Below are 17,425 nucleotides of genomic sequence, written 5' to 3' on the forward strand. Positions count from 1 at the left end.
GTAGTTGGTCTTCCAAGTTTCCCAACTCAATTATATCCTGTTGTGCTTGTTGCATTGCCATTTCTACTTCGTTCATGGCTATTGCTGCTTCATTTTCAAGAACTGGTTATCCTACTGGATCTTGACTTAGTGGAGCAGAACTTTTACTATCTTGAGAACTATCTCTAGCGATTTCAGCTGCAATACTAGTTTCTTGTTCAATCTCTTCATTCAACATTTGTAGATAATTTGGAAAAATTGTGCATTCAATACTATCTTTACATGCATTAAAAGAATCTTCAAAGCAGTCAAAATCTCTAAGTAATTCCATTACACTACACCAAGGCTTGAAGAGTTGCAGAAGTGCTAAATAGAAAAATTCCCTTTTATCTGGATTATCACAACTGAGTTTCCTGTGATTAATAAGATTTCCTTTGGCATGTTTTACCAAACATCCATCACATCCAATTACTGCATATTTTTCTTTATTTATATTTTCTATAACATTTCTCTTAAAGCTGCAATGTTGCAGTACTTCATAGAGACATATGTTTTCCAGATGTGGACTTCTTTTAGGATCGTACATATCCAACATATCTGTTTTAAAAATATCTATACTTTCCGGTTAATTCAATGCTAAGTATTACATTTCTTGTATTCAATTTCTTGTACAGATTTCAATACTCAATTTTGTGTTGCAGCAAGACCTAGACTTACCCAAATGATTCCTCTAGACTTTGAATATAAACTTGAAAAGGTCAACCGATCTGAACATTTGTACAATCTTTTCTCTCGCTTGGAAAGCATCTTCAAACTAAAGCAGTACAATTTGTAACTAAGAGTCTTCTCTTGTGAAATTTCTTCCCACATTTCTTTCAATGCCGTCTTTTCACATTTGGTTATATATGACGTATACATGACGTAACATAGTGAGCAACAGCAATCAAATTATCTGCATCATATTGGATATCCATATTTTCATTCCACATCCTCAAAATCACTGGATTGTAGTCATTAATATACTTTGAATCTTCAGTTCTTTTTATGTTGTAAGTACTCTTCGGACATTTCCGAGTTATAGTATGCCTTACTGCTGACATGAAACTGTTAAGTCTTCCTTTCGAAATTACTGGACGTGGGAATCCAAACCGACATTTTGTATAGAAGTTTCCCTTTGACTTGTATTTCCGCTGACAATATTTCCCACATCGATGACTTTGAAAACATAAAACTTGCTGTCTCAAGTTGTTTTCTCCTCTTACTTTTTGTATGGCACAGATAAGATATTCTTTAATGAAAGACAAAATACTTTCATTAGTATCAGTTCCAAATTTTGCTGCATTCTTGATCCATAACAGCATGGGAATATGAGGTGAACCTCTGGCTTAGTACTCCTTTCTCCAAAAGAAATCATAAACTTCTCCAAGAGGTGGATTATTTTTATTGTACATAAAAGACATCATAGCTTCAAACCTATGATTAGAATATCTGCACACATTTACAGGATCCAAGGAACACAGTTCTCCAGCTGTTTTCATTTAAATGTTTTTTACATTTGAATTTGCTTCTATTTGAAATTCAAGTAAATACTCCCATGCCTACTCAGCACAGCTAAGCACAACAAACCACATAGGGGTTCCTAAGTTCCTTTACATACATTTAAGTTCTCCATGACGACGATACCAATACTCATTAATACTATGTTGACATACCATCAAATTAATTAACTGAGATTCTAAATGATCGTCTCTTTGTTGAATGTTGCCCAAACATTCCTTTGCAGAAACATGTGGAAGATGAATTCCTGTTTTTAATATGTGGTTCACTGCATATGAAAGTCCAGACAAGTCACTTTCAAACACACGATGAAATAAATAAGGAACACACTGTCTAAATCTTGGATCTTCTAAGTACAATCTTGTTAAATGGTATTCTGAAGCTGGAATCTATACTGGTTGTTCACCATATCGTCCATCATTTCCAGTAGGGAAGAGCTGTGGAAAACAACAAGCATCTAAACTTTTTTCCCAAACACTCATGGGAGTTCCCTTCGCTTTCTTCATTTGGAATAATTCAATAGTGTTTCCAATCACTTCTTTTGAATGTAAAGGAGGTATACTATAATGTTCATAAATGTCTTCACTCCTGGAGTTGTCCACTTTTTCGATTTGGCCAGTTGAAATTTCTCTATCATCTTCTAAAGATATTTTGTGTTCTTCCATATATACATTTTTATAATAAATATTGTTTTCTATGAGATATAACATAGCCTTTTTAACTTTGGTGACATCTACTAACCCTTGACATATTTTCTGACTCTTTGTTGGTAAACCATGAACTAGAATAACTACAGGTTCATTTCCCTCACTCTCTACACCAACAGTTTCAAATATTTTTCTTAAAATCTAAAGGTAAATACACAACTCTTTCTTTTACACTTCTTTGTAAATCTGTGGGAGGCAGCTTACCTGTTTTAGGCTCCATACGAACTCTAGCTTGAAAAGGGTGCAAAGATTGAATAAGAATGGACTCATATGTGTTTAAATCTACCAGTTCCGGAGGAATCGCCACCATCTCTAGGTTATTCTGTACAGCTCTAGCTGGCATTTGTTTCTCTTCTAATTTACTGTAACAATATTTACAAATACGTTGATCACTACCCAACTCAAAACGACCTTTCACCAACAAATAAACACCAAATTGCTCCCACTTATCATTGTTTTGCTTTTCAATTTTTAAATACACATCAACATTCCTAGTTTGACCTCTATAGTGAGTACGTCAACAACAAATACAAACATGGGGGCCCATTAGGATGGCGGAATGACTGGTGTCTGTCCACCATCCTGTTTTAAACTGTCCGCCATGCGTGCGGCGGTCCCGCAACACACATTAGGATGCTACCGCCACCATGGCAGTCGCATCCGCCCCGAATTCGTTTCCACCTGTCTGATCGTGGTGGGATGACTGCCGCGAAAAGACAGGCGGAAAGGTATATCGTAATCCCTAAGGCGGTGCCTGCAAGGCACCGCCGCAATGCTGCCCTATGTTTTGGTTCCGCAAGGAAGGCGGAAAAGGACCGCATTGCGGAACAGTGGAGGACGGTCTTTGCGTCCTCCATGCTTCCCTGAGGATTCCCCCAGCCATCATAATCTGGCAGGGGAAAAACTGCTGTCATGTGGCTGAGGGCCACCGTAGCACGACTGGCAGTCCCTCCGCCATCGTAATGATGTCATAGTTTGGTTTCTCACAAGAAACTACCTTAGATTCTGTCATTTCCTCTGCAAACTTCTCAGTAGTACTATCTTCCACCTCTTCTTCAACACCTAGTCTTATCAACTCTCACTTTCTCTACAATCCTCTTGAGGACCAAAGAAACAAAACTCTATATCATCAGAAACTTTTTTTACATCCAATACTGAACCATGCAAAAGAGCTGTGTTTATTTCACTTGCAATGCAGGACTTTATACATAGTACAATCTTCTCACTAACTTCCGAATTTCTGAGTGATGTACTGCTAACATTCAAAAAATTATGAAAAGTACTTCTACACACTTTTCTAGAAAGGCAAGCCAGAGAATGACCCTGCAAGTTACTATATATTCTTACTTTACAAGGATCTAGTCCTTGCAACATATTAATCTTTTGTTTAACACTTTTTTACTATAATCTTGTAAGAAATTTCGTAATATATCAATAGATTCCTGTTGTATATTACAAATACTAATACAATCCCACCTATACACTGGAGCTTTGAACATCTCCCTTGATGTTCTCCAGCTATTAATTGTTCCACATTTCTCTGAACCATCTTTTCATTTTCAATTGGACAACTGTTTTTAACCTCATAACAACGACCCCTGGTATCAACAGCATGAACTAACGTAATGTGTTGAAAATAGCTTTCTTCATTAAAAAAAGTTTCCGTACTGGAAGTGTGCTTCCATTCACCCGAAAAGATTTTACAAAAGTTTGTTCTATTGACCGGTCTTTTTCTTTTACTTTTGTCCTTCATAAACTGCATTGTTTTATTCAATGTTTTCATTCTCTTCAATACTAATATAAACAATTTTCTTTTCAATTCAAAAGCCTTTTCGACTACACTTTCAATCTGTTCTTTCTTCTTGTAAAATGTTGATCTTCTTTTATATTTCTTGCAATCTTTCAATACATTTTGTACTACTCTACTTTTATACATTCTCTTCCTAATGTCTTTATATTCTTTCATCCTTTTTTCAACATGGATTGTTTTCCTATAACCTGATTTTGCATTAATTTCTCCTTTTTTCTCTTCCTTCTGATTGCTTGTAGTACTTTTCTTTCTCTTTTTGACATTTTGAAAATATTTTAGATTTTTTAAAAGACTTATAACAAATTCTTTCGCTCTCTTACTAGAATACTTTTTCTTTAATGTCACATGTACTTCTTCTACTGTCTGATTTTCTCTCTCCTTTAAATAGATCTGTTTTCCTTGTTGTGTTTTCTTTTCAATTTTTCTTGTCATACTGAATATTTCTCAATAATTATGAAGAGTTAAAAAAAAGAAAACTGTACTATCTTTCCAAAAATATTTAATATTATTAAAATAATTATATACAAATATTGTCATCTATAAATAAAGAAATACATTGAATAGTGCATAGGTGAATAGATAAATGTAACAGTAGAACATAGATGATTCAGCAACTGCAAGAGTAGCACATAACTAGTGCCTGAGGGATTGCATGATTGAAAGGGTAATATCTGGAGGATTAATAGAGTACACAGCAAATCAGTGGGTGATTTTATAACTTCATAAGTACTGCTTGGGTGATTGCAGGAGTATTGAGGGAATGCCAGAGTGATTGAAGGAGTGCAAAGGTAGTGCCTGGGTGATTTTATAAGTGCATGAGTACTGACTGAGTGACTACATAAGTACAAGGGTAATACCTATATGATAGAAGGAGTGCAAGGATAGTACCTAAGAGATTATATATACGTTTATGGATAGTAGCTAGGTGATGCAAAGAGTGCATGGGTAACATCTGGCTGATTGCATGAGTACACATATAGTGCCCTACATGATTTAATGAGTGCAGGGGTAATAACCTGGGTGATTGCATCAGTACATATGTACTGCCTGGATCATTGGAAGACTGAATAGGTAGTACTTCAATGTTTTTATAACTACATCAGTGTTGGGCCTAGCCAAATATAAAGTAGCACACAATTACATGACTCAACCATAAGTCTCTCCATACTGTTCAAAGTTTGCATACATATATCTCTACCTTTTCAAATCATCATCATATCTAAAAGAAATATGTGTACAATATTTTTTAAATATAGGGAAACCTAGAAACTGACACATGTAACATATCTGAGTGATCGCATTACTCCATGTATAGTCCTTCAATAATTTTATAACTCCAAACGTAGTTGCTAGGTAATTGCAAGAGAAGATGGATAGTGACTGGCTAATTACATGAGTGCACACATAAAGGTTGAATGCATGTATACATGTATTAATAGCACCTGAAGGCATAGATAAGTCATGGAGTAGTACCTAGTTGAATAGATGACTGCAATAGTAGGACCTGGATGATTCTATGACTGCAAGGGTAGAGTGTGGGTTATTACATGACTGCATAGGTAGACACTGCATGATTCTATGACTGCAAAGGAAATACATAAGTAGTGCCTGGGTGATTCTATGAGTACAGGGGTAATATCTAGGGATTACTGGAGTACATAGGAAGTGAGTGAGTTATATTTTAAGTGCATGAGTACTGCTTCAGTGATTGCAGGAGTAATGAGGTAGTGTCTGAGTGAATAAAGGAGTGCAAAGGTACTGCCTGGGTGATTTCATAACAGTATGACTACTGGCTGAGTGATTACATAAGTACCAATGTAGTGCCTCTGTGATAGAATGAGTGCAATGTCAGTGCCTGAGTGATTATATAAGTACATGAGTAGTGGCTATATGATTCAAAGAGGGCACGGGTAATACCTTGGTGAATGCATGAGTGTATAGATAGTGCCTGGATGTTTGCATAAGTGCAGGAGTAAAGCCTGATTGATTGCAGCAGTGTATATGTAGTGACTGAATGATTGGAAGACTGCAAGTGTACTACTCAGGTGTTTTTATAACTGCAGGAGTGTTGGGCCTAGCCTAATATAAAGCAGCAGACTATTGCATAACTCAACCATAAGTCTCTCTCTATCGTTAAAAGCATGGCTACATATGTCTCTACCTTTTCAAATCATCATCACATCTAAAATATATATATATATATATATATATATATATATATATATATATATATATATATATATATATATACATACATACATCCATATATATATGTCTATGATTAAGACTATTAAGTTGAAACGCGTCAGACCCATAACACGTGCTGCCGCCCAATGGCATAATAAATGGTCCTCTTTTCACTCTACCGGTGCCTCGGCAATTTCTTTACTCTGCTGGTTGCAATACAGCGGGATGCTTCGTTCCCGTGTTGAGCTGAGGCTGCCCTGTAGGGTCATGGGCTTCCGCAAACGGAGAAACTTTGTTGGCATTAAATGACGGGAGACTGACCCGCTCCTAACCAAGGATTTCCTAAAAAATCAATCGATTACAAGGAGAGGAGCAAGGGAACCGAGAGGGATATTCTATCACCTCTTGCGACGGTGACAAGAGACATTTGCAAAGGTAATGCGGCAACACCAAAAAGCAGCAATTCATTTGATCATATGCACTTTGCCTGGATTGGTACTTACTTTGATGATGCATTGTGGGACACTGAGACCCTGACCAAGCTGTGAGTGTTTGTCTATGATTAAGACTATTAAGTTGAAACGCGTCAGACCCATAACACGTGCTGCCGCCCAATGGCATAATAAATGGTCCTCTTTTCACTCTACCGGTGCCTCGGCAATTTCTTTACTCTGCTGGTTGCAATACAGCGGGATGCTTCGTTCCCGTGTTGAGCTGAGGCTGCCCTGTAGGGTCATGGGCTTCCGCAAACGGAGAAACTTTGTTGGCATTAAATGACGGGAGACTGACCCGCTCCTAACCAAGGATTTCCTAAAAAATCAATCGATTACAAGGAGAGGAGCAAGGGAACCGAGAGGGATATTCTATCACCTCTTGCGACAGTGACAAGAGACATTTGCAAAGGTAATGCGGCAACACCAAAAAGCAGCAATTCATTTGATCATATGCACTTTGCCTGGATTGGTACTTACTTTGATGATGCATTGTGGGACACTGAGACCCTGACCAAGCTGTGAGTGTTTGTCTATGATTAAGACTATTAAGTTGAAACGCGTCAGACCCATAACACGTGCTGCCGCCCAATGGCATAATAAATGGTCCTCTTTTCACTCTACCGGTGCCTCGGCAATTTCTTTACTCTGCTGGTTGCAATACAGCGGGATGCTTCGTTCCCGTGTTGAGCTGAGGCTGCCCTGTAGGGTCATGGGCTTCCGCAAACGGAGAAACTTTGTTGGCATTAAATGACGGGAGACTGACCCGCTCCTAACCAAGGATTTCCTAAAAAATCAATCGATTACAAGGAGAGGAGCAAGGGAACCGAGAGGGATATTCTATCACCTCTTGCGACGGTGACAAGAGACATTTGCAAAGGTAATGCGGCAACACCAAAAAGCAGCAATTCATTTGATCATATGCACTTTGCCTGGATTGGTACTTACTTTGATGATGCATTGTGGGACACTGAGACCCTGACCAAGCTGTGAGTGTTTGTCTATGATTAAGACTATTAAGTTGAAACGCGTCAGACCCATAACACGTGCTGCCGCCCAATGGCATAATAAATGGTCCTCTTTTCACTCTACCGGTGCCTCGGCAATTTCTTTACTCTGCTGGTTGCAATACAGCGGGATGCTTCGTTCCCGTGTTGAGCTGAGGCTGCCCTGTAGGGTCATGGGCTTCCGCAAACGGAGAAACTTTGTTGGCATTAAATGACGGGAGACTGACCCGCTCCTAACCAAGGATTTCCTAAAAAATCAATCGATTACAAGGAGAGGAGCAAGGGAACCGAGAGGGATATTCTATCACCTCTTGCGACGGTGACAAGAGACATTTGCAAAGGTAATGCGGCAACACCAAAAAGCAGCAATTCATTTGATCATAGGCACTTTGCCTGGATTGGTACTTACTTTGATGATGCATTGTGGGACACTGAGACCCTGACCAAGCTGTGAGTGTTTGTCTATGATTAAGACTATTAAGTTGAAACGCGTCAGACCCATAACACGTGCTGCCGCCCAATGGCATAATAAATGGTCCTCTTTTCACTCTACCGGTGCCTCGGCAATTTCTTTACTCTGCTGGTTGCAATACAGCGGGATGCTTCGTTCCCGTGTTGAGCTGAGGCTGCCCTGTAGGGTCATGGGCTTCCGCAAACGGAGAAACTTTGTTGGCATTAAATGACGGGAGACTGACCCGCTCCTAACCAAGGATTTCCTAAAAAATCAATCGATTACAAGGAGAGGAGCAAGGGAACCGAGAGGGATATTCTATCACCTCTTGCGACGGTGACAAGAGACATTTGCAAAGGTAATGCGGCAACACCAAAAAGCAGCAATTCATTTGATCATATGCACTTTGCCTGGATTGGTACTTACTTTGATGATGCATTGTGGGACACTGAGACCCTGACCAAGCTGTGAGTGTTTGTCTATGATTAAGACTATTAAGTTGAAACGCGTCAGACCCATAACACGTGCTGCCGCCCAATGGCATAATAAATGGTCCTCTTTTCACTCTACCGGTGCCTCGGCAATTTCTTTACTCTGCTGGTTGCAATACAGCGGGATGCTTCGTTCCCGTGTTGAGCTGAGGCTGCCCTGTAGGGTCATGGGCTTCCGCAAACGGAGAAACTTTGTTGGCATTAAATGACGGGAGACTGACCCGCTCCTAACCAAGGATTTCCTAAAAAATCAATCGATTACAAGGAGAGGAGCAAGGGAACCGAGAGGGATATTCTATCACCTCTTGCGACGGTGACAAGAGACATTTGCAAAGGTAATGCGGCAACACCAAAAAGCAGCAATTCATTTGATCATATGCACTTTGCCTGGATTGGTACTTACTTTGATGATGCATTGTGGGACACTGAGACCCTGACCAAGCTGTGAGTGTTTGTCTATGATTTAGACTATTAAGTTGAAACGCGTCAGACCCATAACACGTGCTGCCGCCCAATGGCATAATAAATGGTCCTCTTTTCACTCTACCGGTGCCTCGGCAATTTCTTTACTCTGCTGGTTGCAATACAGCGGGATGCTTCGTTCCCGTGTTGAGCTGAGGCTGCCCTGTAGGGTCATGGGCTTCCGCAAACGGAGAAACTTTGTTGGCATTAAATGACGGGAGACTGACCCGCTCCTAACCAAGGATTTCCTAAAAAATCAATCGATTACAAGGAGAGGAGCAAGGGAACCGAGAGGGATATTCTATCACCTCTTGCGACGGTGACAAGAGACATTTGCAAAGGTAATGCGGCAACACCAAAAAGCAGCAATTCATTTGATCATATGCACTTTGCCTGGATTGGTACTTACTTTGATGATGCATTGTGGGACACTGAGACCCTGACCAAGCTGTGAGCGTTTGTCTATGATTAAGACTATTAAGTTGAAACGCGTCAGACCCATAACACGTGCTGCCGCCCAATGGCATAATAAATGGTCCTCTTTTCACTCTACCGGTGCCTCGGCAATTTCTTTACTCTGCTGGTTGCAATACAGCGGGATGCTTCGTTCCCGTGTTGAGCTGAGGCTGCCCTGTAGGGTCATGGGCTTCCGCAAACGGAGAAACTTTGTTGGCATTAAATGACGGGAGACTGACCCGCTCCTAACCAAGGATTTCCTAAAAAATCAATCGATTACAAGGAGAGGAGCAAGGGAACCGAGAAGGATATTCTATCACCTCTTGCGACGGTGACAAGAGACATTTGCAAAGGTAATGCGGCAACACCAAAAAGCAGCAATTCATTTGATCATATGCACTTTGCCTGGATTGGTACTTACTTTGATGATGCATTGTGGGACACTGAGACCCTGACCAAGCTGTGAGTGTTTGTCTATGATTTAGACTATTAAGTTGAAACGCGTCAGACCCATAACACGTGCTGCCGCCCAATGGCATAATAAATGGTCCTCTTTTCACTCTACCGGTGCCTCGGCAATTTCTTTACTCTGCTGGTTGCAATACAGCGGGATGCTTCGTTCCCGTGTTGAGCTGAGGCTGCCCTGTAGGGTCATGGGCTTCCGCAAACGGAGAAACTTTGTTGGCATTAAATGACGGGAGACTGACCCGCTCCTAACCAAGGATTTCCTAAAAAATCAATCGATTACAAGGAGAGGAGCAAGGGAACCGAGAGGGATATTCTATCACCTCTTGCGACGGTGACAAGAGACATTTGCAAAGGTAATGCGGCAACACCAAAAAGCAGCAATTCATTTGATCATATGCACTTTGCCTGGATTGGTACTTACTTTGATGATGCATTGTGGGACACTGAGACCCTGACCAAGCTGTGAGTGTTTGTCTATGATTTAGACTATTAAGTTGAAACGCGTCAGACCCATAACACGTGCTGCCGCCCAATGGCATAATAAATGGTCCTCTTTTCACTCTACCGGTGCCTCGGCAATTTCTTTACTCTGCTGGTTGCAATACAGCGGGATGCTTCGTTCCCGTGTTGAGCTGAGGCTGCCCTGTAGGGTCATGGGCTTCCGCAAACGGAGAAACTTTGTTGGCATTAAATGACGGGAGACTGACCCGCTCCTAACCAAGGATTTCCTAAAAAATCAATCGATTACAAGGAGAGGAGCAAGGGAACCGAGAGGGATATTCTATCACCTCTTGCGACGGTGACAAGAGACATTTGCAAAGGTAATGCGGCAACACCAAAAAGCAGCAATTCATTTGATCATATGCACTTTGCCTGGATTGGTACTTACTTTGATGATGCATTGTGGGACACTGAGACCCTGACCAAGCTGTGAGCGTTTGTCTATGATTAAGACTATTAAGTTGAAACGCGTCAGACCCATAACACGTGCTGCCGCCCAATGGCATAATAAATGGTCCTCTTTTCACTCTACCGGTGCCTCGGCAATTTCTTTACTCTGCTGGTTGCAATACAGCGGGATGCTTCGTTCCCGTGTTGAGCTGAGGCTGCCCTGTAGGGTCATGGGCTTCCGCAAACGGAGAAACTTTGTTGGCATTAAATGACGGGAGACTGACCCGCTCCTAACCAAGGATTTCCTAAAAAATCAATCGATTACAAGGAGAGGAGCAAGGGAACCGAGAAGGATATTCTATCACCTCTTGCGACGGTGACAAGAGACATTTGCAAAGGTAATGCGGCAACACCAAAAAGCAGCAATTCATTTGATCATATGCACTTTGCCTGGATTGGTACTTACTTTGATGATGCATTGTGGGACACTGAGACCCTGACCAAGCTGTGAGTGTTTGTCTATGATTAAGACTATTAAGTTGAAACGCGTCAGACCCATAACACGTGCTGCCGCCCAACGGCATAATAAATGGTCCTCTTTTCACTCTACCGGTGCCTCGGCAATTTCTTTACTCTGCTGGTTGCAATACAGCGGGATGCTTCGTTCCCGTGTTGAGCTGAGGCTGCCCTGTAGGGTCATGGGCTTCCGCAAACGGAGAAACTTTGTTGGCATTAAATGACGGGAGACTGACCCGCTCCTAACCAAGGATTTCCTAAAAAATCAATCGATTACAAGGAGAGGAGCAAGGGAACCGAGAGGGATATTCTATCACCTCTTGCGACGGTGACAAGAGACATTTGCAAAGGTAATGCGGCAACACCAAAAAGCAGCAATTCATTTGATCATATGCACTTTGCCTGGATTGGTACTTACTTTGATGATGCATTGTGGGACACTGAGACCCTGACCAAGCTGTGAGTGTTTGTCTATGATTAAGACTATTAAGTTGAAACGCGTCAGACCCATAACACGTGCTGCCGCCCAATGGCATAATAAATGGTCCTCTTTTCACTCTACCGGTGCCTCGGCAATTTCTTTACTCTGCTGGTTGCAATACAGCGGGATGCTTCGTTCCCGTGTTGAGCTGAGGCTGCCCTGTAGGGTCATTGGCTTCCGCAAACGGAGAAACTTTGTTGGCATTAAATGACGGGAGACTGACCCGCTCCTAACCAAGGATTTCCTAAAAAATCAATCGATTACAAGGAGAGGAGCAAGGGAACCGAGAGGGATATTCTATCACCTCTTGCGACGGTGACAAGAGACATTTGCAAAGGTAATGCGGCAACACCAAAAAGCAGCAATTCATTTGATCATATGCACTTTGCCTGGATTGGTACTTACTTTGATGATGCATTGTGGGACACTGAGACCCTGACCAAGCTGTGAGTGTTTGTCTATGATTTAGACTATTAAGTTGAAACGCGTCAGACCCATAACACGTGCTGCCGCCCAATGGCATAATAAATGGTCCTCTTTTCACTCTACCGGTGCCTCGGCAATTTCTTTACTCTGCTGGTTGCAATACAGCGGGATGCTTCGTTCCCGTGTTGAGCTGAGGCTGCCCTGTAGGGTCATGGGCTTCCGCAAACGGAGAAACTTTGTTGGCATTAAATGACGGGAGACTGACCCGCTCCTAACCAAGGATTTCCTAAAAAATCAATCGATTACAAGGAGAGGAGCAAGGGAACCGAGAGGGATATTCTATCACCTCTTGCGACGGTGACAAGAGACATTTGCAAAGGTAATGCGGCAACACCAAAAAGCAGCAATTCATTTGATCATATGCACTTTGCCTGGATTGGTACTTACTTTGATGATGCATTGTGGGACACTGAGACCCTGACCAAGCTGTGAGCGTTTGTCTATGATTAAGACTATTAAGTTGAAACGCGTCAGACCCATAACACGTGCTGCCGCCCAACGGCATAATAAATGGTCCTCTTTTCACTCTACCGGTGCCTCGGCAATTTCTTTACTCTGCTGGTTGCAATACAGCGGGATGCTTCGTTCCCGTGTTGAGCTGAGGCTGCCCTGTAGGGTCATGGGCTTCCGCAAACGGAGAAACTTTGTTGGCATTAAATGACGGGAGACTGACCCGCTCCTAACCAAGGATTTCCTAAAAAATCAATCGATTACAAGGAGAGGAGCAAGGGAACCGAGAGGGATATTCTATCACCTCTTGCGACGGTGACAAGAGACATTTGCAAAGGTAATGCGGCAACACCAAAAAGCAGCAATTCATTTGATCATATGCACTTTGCCTGGATTGGTACTTACTTTGATGATGCATTGTGGGACACTGAGACCCTGACCAAGCTGTGAGTGTTTGTCTATGATTAAGACTATTAAGTTGAAACGCGTCAGACCCATAACACGTGCTGCCGCCCAATGGCATAATAAATGGTCCTCTTTTCACTCTACCGGTGCCTCGGCAATTTCTTTACTCTGCTGGTTGCAATACAGCGGGATGCTTCGTTCCCGTGTTGAGCTGAGGCTGCCCTGTAGGGTCATGGGCTTCCGCAAACGGAGAAACTTTGTTGGCATTAAATGACGGGAGACTGACCCGCTCCTAACCAAGGATTTCCTAAAAAATCAATCGATTACAAGGAGAGGAGCAAGGGAACCGAGAAGGATATTCTATCACCTCTTGCGACGGTGACAAGAGACATTTGCAAAGGTAATGCGGCAACACCAAAAAGCAGCAATTCATTTGATCATATGCACTTTGCCTGGATTGGTACTTACTTTGATGATGCATTGTGGGACACTGAGACCCTGACCAAGCTGTGAGTGTTTGTCTATGATTAAGACTATTAAGTTGAAACGCGTCAGACCCATAACACGTGCTGCCGCCCAATGGCATAATAAATGGTCCTCTTTTCACTCTACCGGTGCCTCGGCAATTTCTTTACTCTGCTGGTTGCAATACAGCGGGATGCTTCGTTCCCGTGTTGAGCTGAGGCTGCCCTGTAGGGTCATGGGCTTCCGCAAACGGAGAAACTTTGTTGGCATTAAATGACGGGAGACTGACCCGCTCCTAACCAAGGATTTCCTAAAAAATCAATCGATTACAAGGAGAGGAGCAAGGGAACCGAGAGGGATATTCTATCACCTCTTGCGACGGTGACAAGAGACATTTGCAAAGGTAATGCGGCAACACCAAAAAGCAGCAATTCATTTGATCATATGCACTTTGCCTGGATTGGTACTTACTTTGATGATGCATTGTGGGACACTGAGACCCTGACCAAGCTGTGAGTGTTTGTCTATGATTAAGACTATTAAGTTGAAACGCGTCAGACCCATAACACGTGCTGCCGCCCAATGGCATAATAAATGGTCCTCTTTTCACTCTACCGGTGCCTCGGCAATTTCTTTACTCTGCTGGTTGCAATACAGCGGGATGCTTCGTTCCCGTGTTGAGCTGAGGCTGCCCTGTAGGGTCATGGGCTTCCGCAAACGGAGAAACTTTGTTGGTATTAAATGACGGGAGACTGACCCGCTCCTAACCAAGGATTTCCTAAAAAATCAATCGATTACAAGGAGAGGAGCAAGGGAACCGAGAAGGATATTCTATCACCTCTTGCGACGGTGACAAGAGACATTTGCAAAGGTAATGCGGCAACACCAAAAAGCAGCAATTCATTTGATCATATGCACTTTGCCTGGATTGGTACTTACTTTGATGATGCATTGTGGGACACTGAGACCCTGACCAAGCTGTGAGTGTTTGTCTATGATTAAGACTATTAAGTTGAAACGCGTCAGACCCATAACACGTGCTGCCGCCCAATGGCATAATAAATGGTCCTCTTTTCACTCTACCGGTGCCTCGGCAATTTCTTTACTCTGCTGGTTGCAATACAGCGGGATGCTTCGTTCCCGTGTTGAGCTGAGGCTGCCCTGTAGGGTCATGGGCTTCCGCAAACTGAGAAACTTTGTTGGCATTAAATGACGGGAGACTGACCCGCTCCTAACCAAGGATTTCCTAAAAAATCAATCGATTACAAGGAGAGGAGCAAGGGAACCGAGAGGGATATTCTATCACCTCTTGCGACGGTGACAAGAGACATTTGCAAAGGTAATGCGGCAACACCAAAAAGCAGCAATTCATTTGATCATATGCACTTTGCCTGGATTGGTACTTACTTTGATGATGCATTGTGGGACACTGAGACCCTGACCAAGCCGTGAGTGTTTGTCTATGATTAAGACTATTAAGTTGAAACGCGTCAGACCCATAACACGTGCTGCCGCCCAATGGCATAATAAATGGTCCTCTTTTCACTCTACCGGTGCCTCGGCAATTTCTTTACTCTGCTGGTTGCAATACAGCGGGATGCTTCGTTCCCGTGTTGAGCTGAGGCTGCCCTGTAGGGTCATGGGCTTCCGCAAACGGAGAAACTTTGTTGGCATTAAATGACGGGAGACTGACCCGCTCCTAACCAAGGATTTCCTAAAAAATCAATCGATTACAAGGAGAGGAGCAAGGGAACCGAGAGGGATATTCTATCACCTCTTGCGACGGTGACAAGAGACATTTGCAAAGGTAATGCGGCAACACCAAAAAGCAGCAATTCATTTGATCATATGCACTTTGCCTGGATTGGTACTTACTTTGATGATGCATTGTGGGACACTGAGACCCTGACCAAGCTGTGAGTGTTTGTCTATGATTTAGACTATTAAGTTGAAACGCGTCAGACCCATAACACGTGCTGCCGCCCAATGGCATAATAAATGGTCCTCTTTTCACTCTACCGGTGCCTCGGCAATTTCTTTACTCTGCTGGTTGCAATACAGCGGGATGCTTCGTTCCCGTGTTGAGCTGAGGCTGCCCTGTAGGGTCATGGGCTTCCGCAAACGGAGAAACTTTGTTGGCATTAAATGACGGGAGACTGACCCGCTCCTAACCAAGGATTTCCTAAAAAATCAATCGATTACAAGGAGAGGAGCAAGGGAACCGAGAGGGATATTCTATCACCTCTTGCGACGGTGACAAGAGACATTTGCAAAGGTAATGCGGCAACACCAAAAAGCAGCAATTCATTTGATCATATGCACTTTGCCTGGATTGGTACTTACTTTGATGATGCATTGTGGGACACTGAGACCCTGACCAAGCTGTGAGTGTTTGTCTATGATTTAGACTATTAAGTTGAAACGCGTCAGACCCATAACACGTGCTGCCGCCCAATGGCATAATAAATGGTCCTCTTTTCACTCTACCGGTGCCTCGGCAATTTCTTTACTCTGCTGGTTGCAATACAGCGGGATGCTTCGTTCCCGTGTTGAGCTGAGGCTGCCCTGTAGGGTCATGGGCTTCCGCAAACGGAGAAACTTTGTTGGCATTAAATGACGGGAGACTGACCCGCTCCTAACCAAGGATTTCCTAAAAAATCAATCGATTACAAGGAGAGGAGCAAGGGAACCGAGAGGGATATTCTATCACCTCTTGCGACGGTGACAAGAGACATTTGCAAAGGTAATGCGGCAACACCAAAAAGCAGCAATTCATTTGATCATATGCACTTTGCCTGGATTGGTACTTACTTTGATGATGCATTGTGGGACACTGAGACCCTGACCAAGCTGTGAGCGTTTGTCTATGATTAAGACTATTAAGTTGAAACGCGTCAGACCCATAACACGTGCTGCCGCCCAATGGCATAATAAATGGTCCTCTTTTCACTCTACCGGTGCCTCGGCAATTTCTTTACTCTGCTGGTTGCAATACAGCGGGATGCTTCGTTCCCGTGTTGAGCTGAGGCTGCCCTGTAGGGTCATGGGCTTCCGCAAACGGAGAAACTTTGTTGGCATTAAATGACGGGAGACTGACCCGCTCCTAACCAAGGATTTCCTAAAAAATCAATCGATTACAAGGAGAGGAGCAAGGGAACCGAGAAGGATATTCTATCACCTCTTGCGACGGTGACAAGAGACATTTGCAAAGGTAATGCGGCAACACCAAAAAGCAGCAATTCATTTGATCATATGCTCTTTGCCTGGATTGGTACTTACTTTGATGATGCATTGTGGGACACTGAGACCCTGACCAAGCTGTGAGTGTTTGTCTATGATTAAGACTATTAAGTTGAAACGCGTCAGACCCATAACACGTGCTGCCGCCCAACGGCATAATAAATGGTCCTCTTTTCACTCTACCGGTGCCTCGGCAATTTCTTTACTCTGCTGGTTGCAATACAGCGGGATGCTTCGTTCCCGTGTTGAGCTGAGGCTGCCCTGTAGGGTCATGGGCTTCCGCAAACGGAGAAACTTTGTTGGCATTAAATGACGGGAGACTGACCCGCTCCTAACCAAGGATTTCCTAAAAAATCAATCGATTACAAGGAGAGGAGCAAGGGAACCGAGAGGGATATTCTATCACCTCTTGCGACGGTGACAAG

The sequence above is a fragment of the Triturus cristatus genome, chromosome 4_1, assembly GCF_964204655.1.
Source record: "Triturus cristatus chromosome 4_1, aTriCri1.1, whole genome shotgun sequence".
Classification (NCBI taxonomy): Eukaryota; Metazoa; Chordata; class Amphibia; order Caudata; family Salamandridae; genus Triturus; species Triturus cristatus.